Here is a 17,709-nt window from a genome sequence, read left to right on the forward strand (position 1 = left end):
TTTGGATAGATTTATTCGATTTTTGATAGTTTTATTTTATTTTATTTTAAAGATAAATCATATTAGATGATTTGAAATGTCTACTAATAATTTATAATATAATTAATCCAAAAATATATATATATAATAAACATAAAAGTCAAATAAATATTAAGGAATTTAGACTTCTGTGATCCATAATAATGTTTAGAAAATCTTCGGCAAAATCACATAAACCATCTTTTGTCGACGCGTTTCGAACCAACCAGTGTGGTTCATCGTCAGGACAAGTTGAAGAACTAATCCGGCTGAGCTGAATAAATAGAGTGTGCAGAGACTCCAACGGCTATATTGCCAACGGCTAATTTTGACCTAAGGATCCTAGTCAAATAAATATTGTCAATTTTCATAGGACAAACCCAAAAAATGAAATCCGAGGCTTGCTCATATATGAAGCTAGTCAGGCAGCGGAATATCACTTCGAAATTCGTGGCAGGGGAATATCACATAATATAAAAATGTGTTAATATGAAAAAATATTTTAATTTATAATTTATAAGTATTGAAAATATCAAATATAAATTTTTGGATAATTTTTTAGCTAGAATTTTACGATTTTATTCAATTCTTTAAAATCAAAATTTTTTAAATATAAATGAGTTTAAATTTAATTTTTAATTATTATAAATCAGAATTTTATATAAATATTATTAAAATATTTAAATTATATATTTTTAAATTTAATGTAATCATAATTATTTATTATGATTTATAATTAGTTGTAAAAATCATTCACAATTAATTTTTTCCATATTTATGTACATTTAAACTTTATTTATGTAAAAAATGTTGTATTTTAATTAAACAAAAATATTAAAAATAAACTGATATATATTTGAAAATTATTTATGGTTTAAAATGATTATAGGTATGAATTTGGAATATTAGTATTAATTATTTATGTGAATTTGAAAGAATAATATCAACTTGTAGAGAATGGAAATAATGGATAAAATAAAAGAAATATGATGATGATTAAAGTTTTTAAATATTAATGTTATTTATTGAACTTTGAAGAAAATAAAAAATTGATAGCTACTCTTTAATATTATATTTGTATAATCAAAATGAAGAGAAGGAAGTGCTCCTAGATCACTATAGATTCATTGACTTAACAAGTCAAGAAGGTTGGTGGTGTAGCAAATGTTTTGGAAATGACAACTCATGTGAGTAAGAGTCGGGCAATTGAAGAGGAAGAGGAAGTGTTTTTCATTTTCAACCCTCTTAGTTTTACAAAGGTGACAAATTCCTTTGTCCCAAGTTATTTTGGGAATATACAAATGTTTCGTTTCACTTCAAGTTGATGAGAATTAGTTCTTATCTTTGCAATGTTCATTTTCTTGTTAGCACTAATAAGGAAAGAAATATAATTTTGGTTAGCAAGAGTAGGTTTCATCACCTCCTTATAATACCTTAGCTTTTTTTTTTCCTCTAGCTCCTTATCATCCCACATCTTTAAATTTGGAGGTAATAATGTTTTTAATAGTATCCTTATTCTTAAAGATGATCTCCTCTTTTATCCCCCAATGGTCGAGTCAAGATTGGGCATCCTTATGCCATCTTCGCTTGAGTAAAAGGTAAGGGTTTTAGCTATAGTTAATTTATATATCTGGTTTAATTTTAAAATATTAGCTATAAATTTTTAGATGTTTACAGTTTTCTTTAAATTTTTAAAATTAAAATTTTTAAATATAAATGTTTAAATATTACGAAGAAAAAAATTATTTAAATATTTAAATAATATTTTTATATTGTTTAAATTAAATTTTAATATAATCTTATAATTATTGATTATATTATTGAACATGTTTTTTTGGCAATAATCACATCAAAATCTATTTGCCCACCCATTTCGAACGAGCAAGTGTGGTTCATCGTCAGGACAAAATGAAGAACCACATCATGGCAACAAGTTAAATAGAGAGATGAAGAACCAGATCATGGCAACAAGTTAAATAGAGACAGTCGTCATTCAAACCACTCAGAGCTACTTTTGACCAAATGAAACGACTACAATGGCCTGGACAAACAAACAAGTGTGGTTCATAGTCAGGACAAAATGAAGAACCACATCATGGCAACAAGTTAATAGAGAGATGAAGAACCAGATCCTGGAAACAAGTTAAATAGAGAGAACAGTCATTCAAACAACTAGAAAGAAATAGCTACTTTTGACCAAATGAAATGATTACAATGGACTGGACCTCAGCTACAACCAACTGGACCAAAAACTAGGGGAAAGGTTAATAAAAAATTAATTCATTAACTAATTAGTTAATTGTTAGATTTAGTCATTAAAACAAAATATATATCCTACATAATTGTTAAGGGACCCTATGAATTCTACAAATAAACTTATATTATTATATGAATGAAAGTTTATTAATTAGATAATCAATTAGTTAATAAATTTGTTAATTTGTTAATTAATTTTATTTATATATATATATGTAAAAATATAACATATCTCATTATTAATTTAAAAATAAATTTTATAATTTACTAATGTTTATTAAATATATTTATTTTTACTTGAATATAAGTTATAATTAGGATTAAATGTAAATGCTTACTAATTAGGGTTAAATATTAATGTCTACTAATATCTATTTATTTAAATTATATATAGATATTAATTAAATTATATAACAACATTCTTTTTGGAATTAAATTATATAACAACATTCTTTATCCAAAAAGAATGTAATTGATTAAAAAATCCATAAAAAAAATAAAGTAAGGAAAAAAAAAATTAACATAATAAAAATATATTACATTAAGCTATATTATTTTCTTATTAAATTATAAACATAAACCTAAAAAGAATATTATTATAAGAACAAATAGAAATTATAAATAAATAGGAAAATAGAGAAAAATAAATAAAAATAAAAAATAAAAAATATTGGTTATATTGTTTAAATTTAATATAATTATAATTAATTATTATTATTATTAATTATAAAAAATATACACATTTAATTTTCTCATATTTTTGAGCAAGAAGCTTAGAATGGACAGTGATGTGAAGGTTATGGTGATGAGGTGAATTGTTAAGGCATTCTGTGATATGAAGGTAACTAATTTAGAACTCTCTCGGATAAAAACTAGCTTTGTCCCGTGTGATTTGATGACTTAGATACTTCTAGATCACTATTTATCAAGCCAAATATTAAGTGCATAATCATCTCAAGTTTCACACAACTTAACAAACACAAAAAAAATCATATATTTTTATATTTAAATTTTATTTATATATTAAAATATTATATTTTAATTAAACGAAAATATTAAAAATAAAAAATACACATATATTTGAAAATAATGTATTGCGTAAAATAATCCCATCTATAAATTTAGAACATCAATAATGAATGGCATTCAAAATCGAACTCGTCTCATCCCTTCCTCGAACTTATGGCCCATCTAAAAAAAATAAAACCAAATTCCCTTCATATATATAATTTTTTATAATAACTCCTCAATATTTTCTTAAGTTCTCTACATTTACCTCGATTTATATACCAATAATAAATAATAACAAAACAACAAGTCCTCATATTTCTTTCCCACAACTATATACCAATAATAAAGAATAACAAGACAACGAGTCCTCATATTTCTTTCCCACATCTCCTATTTTTTTCTCACTAATCTCACACATTTGTTTTTAAATTCAATTTCTTCTGCCCATTGTCCCCATAACAAATGCAAATAAATCCATAGGGAGTACGAACGTTTAGGTTCCTTACACACTGGACTAAAAAGATATGAATGAACTGTTACTAATAACATTATTTTATAATATACTCTCGAAAAGAATTCAAAAACAAAAACCTGCCAGAAGTAGAATTATTCATCTAAAATGATTTGATAAGTAAGTCATATCACAAACTATTTAAAAGTCACTCGGTTGAATGGACTTTGTCTTCATACACAACATTTTCATATTTACCACATCAATCAATGAGAAACTAAGGATTAATGTCACAACCTTCTTCGACAATTTATCTTTTTTGGTGGATTAAAAACCCACTACAATATGTTTTATTTTTTTCATTACAATTAAAATTTTAGTTTAATTTTTAGATTTTATATGTATACTTTTTAAAATTGTAATGAGAATTCATTAAATTAAAGTATAGATTATATAATAACATGATATAAATGTCTTAAAAATTCACATGCACATTTTGAATAATATTAAAAAATAAGTATATTGAGAATTATATTATATTCCAATAAAACAAATCAAAATACAATTAATTAATTGTTTTTTTTATCGTTTAAAAGTGTTTTCATTAAATTTTCAAATTAGTATAGCTTATTAAAAAAGATTTTAACAATCCTCACTCTCTTGGAAAAAGAGACATTGTGAGATTGTGGACTGGAGCATACCAGTGAGGACATATTACATACATTATTTCCAATAAGTGTTGAGGCCTTAGCTTACTAACATAGACATAAAAAGAAGCCTGATTTGACAACAACATGTCAGGGAGGGGAGTGGGGAGGCATTACAGGAGGAGTTGCGAAATACCCAACACGATCATGAATGTGGAAGTCGATGTGCTCCACTTGAGCTTCCAAGCTGCAAAGATGGTCATTGGTACGTTGTTGACTACGCTAAAGGTTGTCCAGTTGCTCTAGGATTTCACTCTGATTGTACTGAATATTTGTTCGAAATCTTATTGCAATCCTCATACCTGTGGTCCCTGAGGATATCGATATCAAGCTGAAGGTGGCACAACTGCTCTACTATAATGTCCAATGAGGTCGGTGCTACAAGGTTTCCTAGAGAATTGGCTAGAGAAATAGCCTCAACATCCTCGATTTCTCAACTAGCCGAATTGGTGGAAGATGAAGAGTGCCAGAGCTCAGGGTGACCAACCTGAGCTGGCTGACCCTCCCTTGGCAAGGATGGCCCTGTTGGCAGGGCATGTTAAAATCAACAATAGACAATGGAAAATAACAGGAGGAAGCCACAAAGGACGTTGTATCCCACTGCAAAATACGTAGCCAAACCCAAAACCACAAGGCCACTTCCCTACTACCATATAAACTTCCAAATTGCCACCAGAACCCAAAGAGGCAAACAAATCTAAGACCTCCCAAATCGGAGCACAAGGTAGAGAAGCCTTCACAGGAAAATTCATGACATATCACTAACAGTGAGCGCAACCCCAATTGGGGGAGAGGAGAGTGCAACTTCCTACACGTAAAGGAGTAATACTAAAACCATGAAGCCAAATTCTTGAAATTAAAACACCATTTACACACCTGAGAGAACACATAAGAGCCTACGTGGACGAGGGAGGATCCAACAATGGCCACCAGTGTTGTAGAAGCCTTTGAAGGAAAACCATGATTGTCTAGGTTCCAGGGTCCCAAGGGTAGACCAAGAGGCAGTATACAACCTGCGCTCGAAGGCAGACCACAGCTTCCCTACTCCTCAACCGTGACCAACGCTCGAACGGGATGACATGACCCTAGACCCAACCACCTTCACAAACCTTCAAACCCAAGTTCATCTCCTGAATTTCGGAACTGAGACACACAGGTTGCCTACCAACAAATTTAAAGACTGGTTATGGGAGGGACTCATTGTGTTGCAGCAACGAATGCAGGTGTGAAGTATCCATGCTCTATCAGTGCCCGCGTGGAGGAGTTGGCCCCGGAGGCCTTGCACAAGATAGATGGGCATTGGTAAGAGCATCGCCATCGGGGGAGAGAGAATCAGCTTCCAGAAGGTCCTGGAGGGCCTGAAGTTCGTCTAGATCTAAATCATCCGCATTTAGTAATTCCTGCCATGGTTCGGCAATTTCATTGTTTTGTTTTGTCACTGTTGATTTCTATAGCATCGGATGTGCTCTTGCCTTGAGATATTGTAGAGAGACTAAGACACGTGCATTCTCCAATACCCAAAAATCATTTGGGAAAATTCCACCTAGAGATGATTTAATTAAAATAATTAAGTTTTTTAAATGGTTCCCTAAGTCTAAACTTAGGAAATCTAGTTAATTAAACGGTATTAATTAAATCAAGTATGAATCTTATAGAAGAAGACGAGAATCAACTCCAAGCTAATATTAGCCTTTAATTGTGTTTTAATCTTGGTCGTTGGTGCTCCAATGAGAGATTATAAAAAGGATTTTGATGGGCACTTGGAGAACACACTTGTGCAGTTTGATTTTGCTGGGAAGTCGATTTCCTGAGTAGCAGTTGTAAGTTGTTGGAAATGACTTAGTAAAGTCGAAGCAGTGAGAGATGGGCAAGGATAGTAGACCGAAGGAGAGTTTTCCAGATTCGAGGAGTGCAAGGCAGAGAAGACAGAGAGACGTTTAGAGATGCAGCACAGCGCCACACAGAGGTAGTGTAGAGCTTCAGAGGGAGTCTGAGATTCAGCTGGGAAAGTCGAATTCGAGAGCCAGAAGTCGGGGTGTGAGACCGAGGGTCCAAAGGATCGAAGTTCCAGCCATCAGGAGATCATAGGAGGATGTAATGCATAGCCTAGAGACCGTGACGTAGATCTGCATAGGCTGACGCAGAGGCTACACGGAGGCAACTTGGGGCCAACCATCCAGAGCCTGGATTAGATTTGGATTGCCAGTGACAATGTGAGATTGTTCTCATTATCTCCTTGTCAACGTTTCTCTATATCAGATTGCTAGTTTGGGCATCTAACAATTTGTACTCAGATTACTACTGCATAATAAATAAAACCCTCAATTGTTGCATTGGTTTTCCCACATTAGGTTTTTCCAGGGACAATTGTCCAAAAACAACAGTGCATATGTGTGTGTTTATTTCTCTCCAGTGTAGTATTTAGTTTCTGCAGTATTTTATTTTTCGTAGGCTACAGTGTATGTATTTGAAAATTTGTCGTAGAAAATTGCAAGTAATTTGTTCAAAGTAATTTAACAAATAGGAGAAATATCATCAATTTGTTGCAGTAGGAATCGGGCCACCGATTTTTCACAGTCACTCCCCGGTTAGCCAACCAATCCACCACTTTATGGTCCATCCAAAGGACGTGGCGTGTTGTGACATAATCAAAATGTTCCATCATATGTTTTATTCGGGCAACTTGTGTCTCCAGACGCCAAATTTTAACAATTTTGAATGTGGGAGAACCATTCATGATATTCTGAACCATATGAATCACAAGCTTTGAGTCCCCTACAATATGGATCCGAGCGCAGTTTTGTTGAACGGCCAAAGAGATGCCCTTCTCAAGAGAATTTATTTCAACTGCAATGTTGGTGGTGAGGCCACAATATCCTGATTAGACCCCTATAGGGGTGCCCTTGTTATTGTGCAGAACCCCACCATACCCCGAGGGCCCTGGATCACCTTTAGATGCTTCGTCGAAATTGATTTGAATGCAACCGGAGGGAGGTCAAGAGAAGATAGAGGGAGATGACATTGGAGGTTCTTTGACCAAAGAAGAAGGAAAAGTCATATCTCAGGAGAGATTGAAAGAAAGGAGAATGACTGACTCCGGAGATGTGGGCTTCTAGTCGTCAGGGTCCCAGGTCTCAGACAAGATTGTTTCTCTAGTGTTGTCTTTGACTGTCACCTAGATGTAGGCATTAGATGGAGTCTGGTCATGAAAAATGGCGTGGTTCCATTCTTTCCAGATATTCCATAGGATGAATCCCAAGATAAGGCATCAGGCTCCAGGGAAAATTTTAAGGATACAAATTTATTTTGAAGTTTAGAAACCTTAAGGAATCTTACCAGTCACTAACATGTAAAGTATAAAATGTTTGAAGATATTTTTGTAAAAATATTCAAATTTATAATGATTTTATATAATGTTTGTAAAATTTTGGCAATTTTTAAGGTTAAAATAATTTTATAGTATAAAATTTGAGCAAATCATTTTTAGAAAAAAATGGAAATTAGCGAATTTTTTCTTGAAAAGAACATGCAAAATTAGACCACCTGCAAATATTAGCCCCTAAAATTTTCCTTGCCAGGCTCTATTGACGATTGTATTTTTGAATTTATTTTTTAACCATTGCTCTATAGTCTCCACAATATCATTTTGTTGATGATCGTGTTGAGATTGCAACAAGATGATGGAGCTTAGTGAAAAGAGTCGCCTTCATTAAGTGGGCCCGCAGGCAAATTATGGCGCAAGTTCTATTTTTGGATCCCAGCAGGGATGATCACAGCAGGAGTGACCACAGCAGGGATAATCACAGCAGGAGTGACCACAGCAGGAGTGATCACAGTAGGAGTGACCACAGAAGAAGTGATCACAGCAGGAGTGATCAAAGTCTATTTTTAGACTGGCTGTCAAAAATAGAAAAGTCAAATATTATTGTCTCATAATAATATTTGGACCATAAACTTGATCTTATTCTCTTGGAGCACTTCAGTTTGAGCTACAAATGTGGCCCATGCAGCTGTCAGAAGGAAGTACACTTTTCTTATGAGTCAGTTAAGTTTTTGCATGCATGACTTCAGTTAGAACTGAATCAGTTGAGTTTGGTGGAGTTGATAGTGAAGTTGATGGAGTTGTGTTCAGTTTGACTTGGTTAAACTAGTTGTAGTTAGTCTAACTGCAAATAGACTAATGATGAGTTATTAAACTAATTATTAACTCATAATACAACTATAGAATACATCAGTTAACTCAGTTGCATGTTCAGTTCAGCAGGGACAGGTGTTAGAGAATCAGATTGCTATCAGTTGTGACTATAGTTGTGCATGAGGATTTGCACAATCAAGGGATTGAGTATGCCAATGAGTTTGCTCATGTATTTGCCCAGTATTATAGCCTCTGCTCACGTCTAACACAGTGTGAGTGATTCTTTGGAGGTGAAATACGAGTTTGGTAAACCATTCTCATTCAATTCTTGAGCAGGTATTGAGCAGTGGAGGCAAGCAAGCAATGGAATAGATTTGGAGATCAGATCTGAGTTGTATCGTGTGTAACAAGTGGAGCTGGTGCTGGATTGCTTGTGATAAGCATTGTACTTTGTAATGTTACATGGTCTCAATCATTAATATACAGATAGTTGGGGTTTTTAGCGAGATGCTTTCCCCGGGTTACATACTGTGTTAATGTGTGAATGCTCTTGATGTTTTATTGTTATTGATGTTGCTATATTGATGATCAACGTAGAGGAGCTTATGTATTGTGTATGTATTCCGCAATAGTACATGATCAGGATAATCTCCATTGAATATGTGTTAAATTATTCAAAATTTCTACATGGTATCGGAGCTGTTGATCATCAAATCTACTATTCAGGAATTGTTTACATTCTATTTCTTCAGGCAGAGTCTGTAATCGGGCCAGGTAGCCACTGGATTCATCCTTCCTTTGGAAGGTGAGATATCCGGTGAATGCCCATATAGTCAATCTTTGTGCAAGAAATATTGTGTTCTTACGAATCTTAGATCGGAAGCGGTTGAGTTTGAGCTGGTGGAAATCGAATTTGCAGCAGTGTTGTTGAAATGTCTTTCAACGGATTGCAAATGTTATTCCAAAGCAAGAGCGACCTGGCGCTCAAGGATAAGCTCAGAAACAATAAAGGTGAGAATATATCTTCATCAAAGGTATCTGATGAAGAGATTTGTGCTTTGGCTGCCAAAGCAAAGAAAGGGAAGAGCAAGAAAGCTTCTCAGTTTGGTGCGAAAGGCAAGAAGCAGGATATGTCCAAGGTGAAGTGTTTTCACTGTCACCAGCACGGACACTATGCCACTAATTTTCCACAGAAGATGTTAAATTGGCAACTAGGGCCAAACTCCATGTGGGTTGGCTTATTTATGGCAGCTGATATTTTTATTGGATCCCTCTCGTCGAGAGGTGTAGGATTGATCCAAAGATCATCCGATTCCGATAAGTATTTATGGAGATATGAATTTATTTTGTTTATGTAATTATTATCAAGCCGGCCAGCTCTTATGTAGGCTCTAGAAGCCCAAACGTCATGTCTACTCAATCATCCGATTTTAGTATAAATAAGAGAGGATTTGGAGTCATTAAAACAACATATACTTCAAGTGATCTCCTCCTCTCCACGTCTTGGGTTATTGGTGAAGGAGAGACACTAAGAAGAATACGTTGGCCTTGGATGATACCCTAGCTGCTATACGTTGTGGAGATGATGATCTAGCCACAATTCTGCTGTGCCCTAGCCACAGTTCAGACGTGCCTTAGCCGCAGTCAACGTGAGAATCTGCTCCTGGAAGAGCGCAGTCATAACACTAGTCATGAAGGACCATGAAGCCACGTTCATCTATGTAAAATACGCATCAACAAAAGACCTAGCGCGCAAGTCTGGCAACATAGTTTAAGAGATACATGGACATATATATACGCAGTTCACGCTATGGTTCATATATGCAGTGGACACATTACGCTATTCAGATTACACTGGTTATGGATAATACCTCCACGTAGTTATAATACGCATATGGGAATGAGCATATGTATAAAAATGCAGTCATATAGGAACGCAGGCATTCTGGCAGCGTAGTGGGCAGTCACATAAATATGGAACGCAGGCATTCTGGCAGCGTAGTGGAGGCATATATATATATATATATATATATATATATATATATATATATATGCAGAATCTGTCAGCGTGGTTTAAGGACGTGAAGTCTCAGGTGAATGCAGTCATAATATTACACATACGCACAACACTTATACACTATACTCTGCACGCACAGTCATGCATTTCAGTAATGGTTATATGTAAACGCTGGACAGTCATACGCTGCAGCAAAGAAAACCTACGTGGACAGCCCTATCGATATATGGATCATATTCATGCAATTATATTTATAATGCATGGAATGCAAAGATGCGGGTCGTATTCATTATGGACGCAATTATATTTATGATGAATGGAACGTAGAGAGATATGCGTCATAATCGTTATGAACATAGTCATATTTATGTAAATGCTGGTCATTGAGTTGTAACATAAACGCTGGATGATGAGTATCAATATATATACGTTGGGGTGATTCAAGTTACATTATGTATATATATATGGACACTGATATACAGTATATGAAGACTCATATATTCTGATCTATGCTCATATACGCAGGCAAATCTGTAGTACAACATATATACATGGCAAGGTATATATATGCAGGTTATGGCAATAAATATCCATGCAGGCAGAAGGGCATATTATCATAAGGACACAGCTATGATTTAATGTGCATGAATAGCACAATGATACATGGACCATGTACAGCACCATGATGAGTGCAATCATAAGCATGGGCAGCATGAAGCAGGGTTATTATCATGATTAGTGCAGCGTGGTGCAGTACACTGTAAGGTACAACAAATGGATGAGATGCAGAATGTCTTCAACTGATCTCATCATTATACAAAATGATCTATGCTAGATCTAGATAAGTCAAAGTGTTTACTTTTGTTGTAAATGTGCTCTCTCTCTCTCTCTCTCTCTCTCTCTCTCTCTCTCTCTCTTTCTTTGTTGAACTTTGAAGATAAAAGAAGATTTGATCAAATGGTTTCCCCACACATTGTGGGGTTTGTCCCTGGCTTGCGCCATATCTTGTGTCCTCTTGCCTTGGCTTGTCTTCTGTGATTTATAGTTATGTTCTATCTACAGTGTATCTTAATGCTGATGTGATTGCTAACTATGAAAATTTAAATAAATTTCTCTAGCATAGAACATACCTAAACTTAACATGGTATCAGAGCTGAGTCGAAGACAATGCCCAAGCAAGAGTGAAAGAGCAATCACCAAAGGCAATTGGGACTAGACAAAAGGATCAATGGGATCATTATCCCGCTTCTCATTCACTAAGGGAGAAGTCGAAGCAGAGAATGTTATCAGAATGGCGCAACAGAAGTTTCTGATGGCCCATCTAAAGATCACTTCATTGGGAAGTTCGGATCTAAGGGTGGAAGGAAAGGCAGATGCCTTGTTGAAATAAGTTCAGTCGTTATGCGAAGGAGTGTCTGAATGGCAGAGACACATCTCCAGATGAAGATAACAATCATTCCTGGGACATCTTCAATGATCCAAGGAATGACTGGTAATGCAGGTCATCAAGGAAATGGTTGACTCTTCCACGAAAGCAAGGAACCCCTGAATCTCTTTTATGTACCTGATCGCAAGAAGATCCTGGTGTCCATCTCGGAAATGGAAGTCAAAGGTTACAGGGTGGCACTTATCGATGGAAAGGTACGTGTTTGAAAATAGATCTTTTAAAGATGTTTTTAAGTTCAGGGTTGTATCAAGTTGCAGGAAGTCCATTGGGGACCATGTCCATTGACTCAACACCGAAGGTCTGTGAGTCAGATGGTGACTAGGATGCTTGAATTCCAAAAGAAGCATGAAGGTGCATGTCTGAAATGTACCGAAGGAAAATATTATAAGGGGACCATTCCCCTCATGCAGCAGGTTCACAGGTTTGAAACAACCCGAGGAGTTTGAGAATCATGATCAAGGAATCTCATGTATACAGGTGGAAGAAAGCCCTCTATGGCTTGAAGAAAAACACCTCAGGCATAGTATGAGAGGATTGATAGCTGTCTAATGCAGCTGAGATTCACTAGGAGTGAAACCGATCTAAACCATTACTCGAAGGTTGTGGATGATAAACCTCTCGTACCGGCACCTATGTCTGACAGGTGCAGACCCTCTCATTTATAGGAGACAGAGGGAGTTGGATTCTGAATGTGGGAAGATAAGCTCCAAGCTTGTGACTGCCTCGAGGATCTTAACTTTTAGAAGTTATATGGTAATGATGTCGGACCAGATTTGGGAAATGCCTCTGAGTTTCATAAACTCATTCGCGTTGATGTTCTTGGAGAACCTCCGTTCGGACATCTGTGTTGCAGTTAGCATGGTGAGCTCATATTTGGTTGAGCCTCACTGGATTGGTTCCAAGAATCTTCTGAGATATCTTCAAGGCACAATCTCTCATGAATTGAGATACACTGTCGGAAATATGAAACCACATGATTATTCGAATGATGAGTGAGCAGGCAGTATCGAGGATCACTAGAGCACTTCTCAGTGTTGTTTCTCTTTGGAATCTGCCTCGATATCCTGGATGAGCAGGAAGCAGAAGTCGGTGACTCTGAGCACCACCAAGGCAAAATACATTGCTAATAGTATGGCCTTCTGTGAGGCAGTCTGGTTGCTGAAGCTCTTCAGTGAGCTGTTTGTACACATGGTGAATACCACTGTGATTCTCTGTGACAACCAGAGATGGGATTTGATTATTGAGGAATCCCGTATTTGACAATTTCTCCAGCAGATAGACATCAAATACTGCCTTATCTGGGATATGTTAAGTCGATGATCAAGGAGGCTCCATCGCACTGAGATGATGTACAGGACAGAGCCCTGAGGAAAGATCAAATTTGTGATTTTCCCGAACGACTTGGAGTCGTCGAGAGACCTTTGTAAAAAGGTCCTGCATGTTGCATACATTGAGCTCTGGGAGCTTTGGGGGGCTTGCAGTTCTATTGGAGCAACAGACGACCATAGGGTGACTCACCCTCCCCTGGTGGTGCACACTAGAACAAGATGATTCGCTCTCTTGTGTAGTAGGATGATTAGTTCTCCTGTGAGGCCTGGATTGATGTGTTCTCCATGGCAGCCTGGATTGATGTGTTCTCCATGGCGATTGTAGCAGGTTTGATGTGTTCTCCTGTGAGGACAGGATTGATTAAGTTCTCCTGTCGAGGCATCCTACCCATGCAGTCTGGGACTCATAGGAAGTACCTCTCATCTGATCAATGAGCAGGGAAATGAAGTTAGGGACCATAGTAGTACCGATGGACGCATCATTGTATCTACCGTACTCCCTACGTTAGGATGTCCTCCATTGATCTGGGATCAATGATACTGGTCTAGGACTAGTGGTAGGAGTGTACATACTATGACGCTAACTTCGGTTCGGCTGAGACTGGTCTGGGACTAGTGGTACATACTCCAAGAATGACTTCGTGTCAGTGCAGGACTGGTCTGGGACCAGTGAGAGTCGTACATACTATGACGCTGACTTCGGGTCGGTTGAGACTAGTCTGGGACCAGTAGTACACTCTCTGAGCCTGTGATACTGGTCTAGGACCAGTGGTAAGAGTTGTACATACTATGACGCTGACTTTGGGTCGACTCAGACTGGTCTAGGACCAGTGGTACATACTCTGAGACTGACTTCGTGTCAGTGAAGTACTGGTCTAGGACCAGTGAGAGTGGTACATACTATGACACTGACTTCGGGTCCGCTGAGACTGGTCTGGGACCAGTGGTACACTCTCTGAGACTGCGATATTGGTCTGGGACCAGTAGTAGGAGTGGTACCTACTATGACGCTGACTTTGGGTCAGTTGAGACTGGTTTGGGACCAGTGGTACGCACTCTGAGTCTGACTTCGGGTCAGTGGAGAATGGTATGAGACATTCTCGATCAATTCTTCTTCTTCATAGTTCAGCAAAGCTAAGCAGAGAAGAGCTAGTAGAGCCAGCAGCGCTGAGCAGAGCTGAGAAGAGCAGAGCCAGCAGCGCTGAGCTAAGCTGAGCAGAGCAGAGCTAGCAGAGCTAGCAACGCTGAGCAGAGCAGAGCAGAGATAGCAGAGCCAGCAGCGCTGAGCAGAGCAGATCTAGCAGAGCAGAGCAGAGCTAGCAGAGCCAGCAGCGCTGAGCAGAGCAGAGCAGAGCTAGCAGAGTTGAGCAGAGTTGGGCAGAACAGTGCAGGGCACTGATGGCAGAGATAGTACATTCGGACTTATGGATCAATGGATGGAGTTTTCCCTAGTTGAGAGGGAGTGTTAAATTGGAAACTAGGGCCAAACTCCATGTGGGTCGGCTTATTTATGGCAGCTGATATTTTTATTGGATCCCTCTCGTCGAGAGGTGTAGAATTGATCCAAAGATCATCCGATTCTGATAAGTATTTATGGAGATATGAATTTATTTTGTTTATGTAATTATTATCAAGCCGACCAGCTCTTATGTAGGCTCTAGAAGCCCAAACGTCATGTCTACTCAATCATCCGATTTTAGTATAAAAAAGAGAGGATTTGGAGTCATTAAAACAACATATACTTCAAGTGATCTCCTCCTCTCCACGTCTTGGGTTATTGGTGAAAGAGAGACACTAAGAAGAATACGTTGGCCTTGGATGATACCCTAGCTGCTATACATTGTGGAGATGATGATCTAGCCGCAGTTCTGCTGTGCCCTAGCCACAGTTCAGACGTGCCTTAGCCACAGTCAACGTGAGAATCTGCTACTGGAAGAGCCGCAGTCATAACACTAGTCATGAAGGACCATGAAGCCACGTTCATCTATGTAAAATACACATCAACAAAAGACCTAGCGCGCAGGTCTGGAAACATAGTTTAAGAGAGACGTGGACATATATATACGCATTTCACGCTATGGTTCATATATACAGTGGACACATTACGCTATTCAGATTACACTAGTTATGGATAATACCTCCACGCAGTTATAATACGCATATGGGAATGAGCATATGTATGAAAATGCAGTCATATAGGAACGCAGGCATTCTGGCAGCGTAGTGGAGGCATATATATATATATATATATATATATATATACAGCAGGATCTGTCAGCGTGGTTTAAGGACGTGAAGTCTCAGGTGAACGCAGTCATAATATTACACATACGCACAACACTTATACACTATACTCTGCACGCACAGTCATGCGTTGCAGTAATGGTTATATGTAAACGCTGGACAGTCATACGCTGCAGCAAAGAAAACCTACGTGGACAGCCCTATCGATATATGGATCATATTCATGCAATTATATTTATAATGCATGGAATGCAAAGATACGGGTCGTATTCATTATGGACGCAATTATATTTCTGATGAATGGAACGTAGAGAGATATGGGTCATAATCGTTATGAACATAGTCATATTTATGTAAATGTTGGTCATTGAGTTGTAACATAAACGCTGGATGATGAGTAGCAATATATATACGTTGGGGTGATTCAAGTTACATGATGTATATATATATGGACAGTGATATACGGTATATGAAGACTCATATATTCTGATCTATGCTCATATACGCAGGCAAATCTACAGTACAACATATATACATGGCAAGGTATATATATGCAGGTTATGGCAATAAATATCCATGCAGGCAGAAAGGCATATTATCATAAGGACACAGCTATGATTTAATGTGCATGAATAGCACAATGATACATGGACCATGGACAGCACCATGATGAGTGCAACCATAAGCATGGGCAACATGAAGCAGGATGATTATCATGATTAGTGCAGTGTGGTGCAGTACACTGTAAGGTACAGCAAATGGATGAGATGCAGAATGTCTTCAACTGATCTCATCATTATACAAAATGATCTATGCTAGATCTAGATAAGTCAAAGTGTTGACTTCTGTTGTAAATGTGCTCTCTCTGTCTCTCTCTCTTTCTCTACTGAACTTTGAAGATAAAAGAAGATTTGACCAAAGGGTTTCCCCACACATTGTGGGGTTTGTCCCTGGCTTTCGCCATATCTTGTGTCCTCTTGCCTTGGCTTGTCTTCTGCGATTTATAGTTATGTTCTATCTGCAGTTTATCTTAATGCTGATGTGATTGCTAACTATGAAAATTTAAATAAATTGCTCTAGCATAGAACATACCTAAACTTAACAGAAGAAGAAGAACAAGCAGGCTGCTGGATCTTCAGCAGGAGAGGCTCTAGCCTCACAGTTTGAGCTTGATTTTTCATTGATCGCATGCTTGGTTTCAAGTGTGATGGGATCGGTGTGGTTCTTGGACAGTGGTGCGTCTTTTCACATGACGGGAGATAGAGATTTGTTCTCTGATCTGGAGGACAAAGATCTTGGAGTGCACATCGAGATGGGCGATGATGGTAGATACAGTGCGACCGGTATCGGTACCATTTCCTTTGAGAGGGAGTCTGGTAAACCCTTCGTATTGAAGGAAGTCATGCATGTTCCAGGATTGAAGAAGAATCTTATCTCAGTGGCGATGTTAGAAGACAAGGGGTATGATGTTTTTTTCAGTGAGGGAAAGGCTTTCCTGCACAACAAGACAACTGGTGAGACCCGGAAGATAGGGGTTCGAGTGAGGAACCTTTATCAGTTGCATGTAGATGGATGCATAGTAATGGCAGGCAAGGCAGAAGGATTGGTGAGCTGGGATGATGGCGAGTTGTGGCATAGGAGATTGGGTCACCTTCACCATGAAGCCTTGAAGATACTGCAGCAGATCACTACAGGGCTTCCTAAAGGCACTCTTACGCAGTCAGATCAGTGCAAGGGGTGTACTTTGGGGAAGTTTGTGAAAGCCACCTTTCACGAGAAGGATAGTCGTGCCACGATGATCCTTGAGAGAATTCACACAGACGTGCGTGGACCTTTCTCAGTTGTTTCGACAGCAAAACACAGGTATTATGTGATTTTTGTTGATGATTTCTCTCGTAAGTGCTGGATCTTCTTCATGCAGAAGAAGAGCGAGACATATTCAAAGTTCTGTGAATTCAAAGCACTGGTCGAGAAGGAGTCGGGGAAGAAGGTGAAGGCTCTTAGGAGCAATAATGGTGGTTAATACATCTCGGACGAGTTCAAGTATTTCTGCAAGGAAGAAGGGATTTGTAGAGAGCTCATAGCTCCCCATAAC

Source organism: Pinus tabuliformis, chromosome 3_1, assembly GCF_031772625.1.
Source record: "Pinus tabuliformis cultivar Carrire ecotype Pingquan chromosome 3_1, CPIR1, whole genome shotgun sequence".
Classification (NCBI taxonomy): Eukaryota; Viridiplantae; Streptophyta; class Pinopsida; order Pinales; family Pinaceae; genus Pinus; species Pinus tabuliformis.